Source organism: Meriones unguiculatus, chromosome 2 (assembly GCF_030254825.1).
Source record: "Meriones unguiculatus strain TT.TT164.6M chromosome 2, Bangor_MerUng_6.1, whole genome shotgun sequence".
Classification (NCBI taxonomy): Eukaryota; Metazoa; Chordata; class Mammalia; order Rodentia; family Muridae; genus Meriones; species Meriones unguiculatus.
The window spans coordinates 20,381,635-20,385,630 of NC_083350.1; the positions used below are offsets into that span (position 1 = coordinate 20,381,635).

The 3,996-nt window shown below is 44.0% G+C and overlaps 1 pseudogene; it reads right to left on the reverse strand.

The window, feature by feature from the left end:
- Positions 1-1,607: 1,607 nt before the first annotated feature.
- LOC110562502 (large ribosomal subunit protein eL8-like) lies at positions 1,608-2,600 on the reverse strand (annotated as a pseudogene).
- Between the last annotated feature and the right edge of the window lie 1,396 nt (positions 2,601-3,996).

Below are 3,996 nucleotides of genomic sequence, written 5' to 3' on the forward strand. Positions count from 1 at the left end.
TTTACATTAAAGTGTTGAAGTACGTTTTATAGGAGATTCTCTTGTCTATGGGAGACTTTTGTACAAACTGATGTACATTATTGCCTGGTTGAAAATATTGCTTTCCCTTCACACAACAATATGACTTTTCAAGCCACTAGCTTCAAAACTTGTAACTGTGGAGTCATTCAGGGACAACTGTTGCTGTGTTAGTCTCAATGAAGAAGATATGTATCCTCGTACTTCCAGAGAGCATAATCCTATTTTTGAACGACTGCTTTATACTGTCAACTGCAAAGTCTTATGACTCAGACTTCATTGTTGCCATGAAAGTAGAGTCTTACCTCCTCTGTTAATCGAGTAAACATGAGAACAGCAGACCCACACGGAGAGGCAGCATGCTAACATCTTTTAGAAGCACTTTGGGCTGCAGAGATAGCTCAGTAGTTGAAGGCCCTGTCAGATGACCTAGTTTAGTTCCCACCACCCACATGGCAGCTCACATCTGGCTAGAACTCCAGTAAGGGGGGATTCGGGCTTCTCAAGCACTAGGCACGAGTGTTGGATATACACACATGTGGGAAAAACATCCAAATACTTTAAAAGCATTTTTTAAAGCACCTCATTGTTCTAAAAGAGGAGGGCTGTCTATGTTTGTACAAAACATACTTGCAGTGCAGTTCAGTCTCCAACTGGATCTCAGTTTCCTTTCACGGTATCCTTGATCCCCTCAGTACAGTTTAAGCATGTTCAAGTCCCTGGAGAATTTTGAAACCAGGAGGCAAGCATAGAAAGACATAATAGACAAATCAGACTTCTTATTTTATAGCATCTCTCCCAACCAACCACCTAAATTATTTGGAATTCATTCAGCCTTGGAGATGAACATTTAATGAGTTCTCTTATATATTTGAGAAATATCTTGCAACTTAATTGTACTGAAAGTCATAGCAGCTGATATCCTCTGATTTGTTTCATAGATTTAGAATCATGGAAACCACCTCTGGGCTCATTTCTGTGAGATCAACTTTTCACAGCACAGGAAATGTTATTAGTGTAACTGACCAAATACAAGGCAAGTAAAGGCAGCAAACTGTTCATTCATATTTGTGGAAATATTTTTAAAAATCGAGTCTCAGTGTTACAGTGTTAGCTTAAGACGCAGGGCACTCTGAGTTCGGTCTCCAGTAGGGACAGAAAAAGTCTTCCAGTTTGGTAGTATCTCACCAATGGATGCTCACTCCCAGGGAGGCCAAGGCCTGCTCCATCTAAGACCCTGTTGTTTGCAGCAAAGCTTGGAATGGTCAAAGGTGTTAGATGAGTGTAACACTTACACATTTTGTGATGGGTCCAAAACTTTCTTTGTAAAAGATTTGTGCCAGTCCAAAGTGCCATTAGCAATGTTTGAAAGTCTCTTTTGCTTCTAGTTCCCATCGAGGGGTATCTTTTGAAAATATGAATCTGACTTTCCTGACAATGTAATAATATATGGTTTAAAAATTGGAGAGTTACTTTTATTTGTAACAAGAAGGGATACTTTTTTTTCTATTTTTTTCCCACTGTTTTTAATTTTCTTTTTTGAGACAGGGTCTCATGTGGCTAAGGGTAACTTGATACTTGATATGTCACTAAGGATGAGCTGGAGCTTTCGGAGCTCTTGCCTCCACTTCCGAAATGCTGGGGTTATAGGTCTGATAATGCTCTTCAGTCCTTTCTAAAAATATAGTGGTAGGTATGGTGTCTACTGCTTTGCACACACTGAATGTCTTTGACCACCAAGTTTCTTTTTTTTTACTTTTGTAATAATATTTATTCAGAGAAAAGTTAGCAGTGTACACTGAACCCAGTTTAGTGGCGAGTTCTTTAGCCTTTGCCTTTTCCAGCTTGGCAATGTCAGCCACAGATTTAGGACCCAGGACGTTGCCTCTCTGGTGGCTGCAGATCTCAACCTATCTGTCGTTGTAACTGCTCCTAGTAGCTTCCACCAATGTAGCCAGGGCACCCTTGTCTTCCGTGTTAACCTGTGTGGTTCAAGTCTTCCTGTGGACCAGCAGCCTCAGCCTGGCCTTTCCTTTGATGATGCAGAGGGGAGCCCCACCTTTCAACACAGGACAGGTAGGAAACCCACCGGCTCAATGGGGTCAACATCATGGGCAGTCACCACCAGCTGAGCCTTCTTGCTCTCCACCAAGGTGGTGACTGTATTGACCCCTGCTTGGAGGACAGTGGTCTCTTAGTTGGGACATCTCCTTTGCCAGTTGCTTTCTTCTCAGCACAGGCCAGCAGCCTCTTCTTCCTCTCCTCCTTTGTCTCTGGCCTGTACTTATGGGCAAGCAGAAGCAGCTGGATGGCTGTTTGCCGGTCCAGGGCCTGGGTGAACCGGTTAATGGATGTACTTTGAGCTGCTTATAGAGGGTGGCCCTTTGCCGCGGCAGCCTAATGTAGCGGGGCCATTTAACGAAGCGTGTGAGGTCTCTTTTGGACTGGATACCCTGCCCAATGCCAAAGTTCTTGGGCCTTTTCTCAAACAAAGGATTGACCACCTTTTTGGCCTCCTGTTTCTTCATGATTGCGGGGGCCGGGGCCACCTTCTTCCCCTTCGCCTTCTTTCCTTCGGGCATCTTGCTGGGCTAGAGGAGAGAGAAAGAAAAGGGAATTTTGGGTAATATGTAAGCACCTCAGAGATTGCGAGAGACCACCGAGTTTCTTATTCTTTTTATAGTTTTCTTTTTGCTGTAAATTTCCATTGACGTATTAATTATGCATGCTAAAAATTTAAAATTATTTGCTCCCACTTTTTAAACCACCTAAAATACACGCACTTAGTCTTAATGTCTTGACACTGTTTTTTGTTTGTTTGTTTTTAACTCGTTCCTCTAACATTTCCCTCTACTCTCCATTTAGCTTAATTCGCAATATCCATCCTTACTGTGAAGACAGGACCGTTTTCTCATCTCGTTTTCGGGAAGCCTAACTTTGTGCTTTTGTTTCACTGACTTGCTCTTATGTAGTGCTTTTGGATTTTGGCATTGTTCTCCAGAAACTTGGCCTACAACTTGGCCCAGAAGTGGGCCTGCTCTTCCTCTTAATTATTTCAGCGAGCATTGCCAGCCTAGAAGGACCAGTCATCTTGGGTTACTAACCTCAGGCATTAATGGAAAGGCCTGGAATGCTCCGGTGAATAAAACAGTCTTGTCGTAGGGCAGATTTTTCTCTTCATCTCCCAGCACATCACACAAACAGGAGAGATGAAAATATGATAGGAAGGGCACAACGACGGCGGACGTGATTCTATTTTCTTGGCCACAGACTTTCCATTACCCAGGTACCGCACTCTTGCCTGTTAGTGAAGCTGGCGAAAGAGCTGATGGGAAACAGGTGACAGCGCTGAAAGCAAAATGGAGTCAGTTCCCGGAGCAATTGAGAGCCCTTCAACACCGTGCCCCGAGCATGTGCAAGGGAAATTTGAGGGTGGATAAATGTAGCAAGCGGATGCAGGTCGTGCTTGGGGAGACAGAAGTAGTACTGTGAGCTTTCCAACAGCCACTCGGGACGGAGGGGAGAGAGCACAGCCGGAGGCTTCAAGAGCTATAAACTACATCCACAGGTGAGCCGGCTCTTTTGATCCTTTGAAGGCGCAGTTCCCGATTTTCTTTATCCATAGCAAATGAACAAAAGGCGATGGAGCGGAAGACAGGGAGCGGGCTTTGCGACCAAACGGTCCTTTCTGCGTCTTTAAGAGCAAATGGCCTAATCTCTTCAAGATCATTAATTGTAAAACAGAAACAGCAGCCATCTACCTGTACAGCTTGTGAATAAGAAAGGTAGAGTTTAGGCATCTGGCTCAGATCTTGGCACATGGTGGCCTCCAGAAAATAGGATCCAGGTTCCTGTGGCTGTGTTATTGAAGCACATGGCTGGCCCTTGAGCCACAAGCTTCCAGTGCATCAGGAACTACTATTTAGAGAGCAGATCCTGGATTTCAGTGTGTTGAAACTGAGAATTCATTTTGCAGTG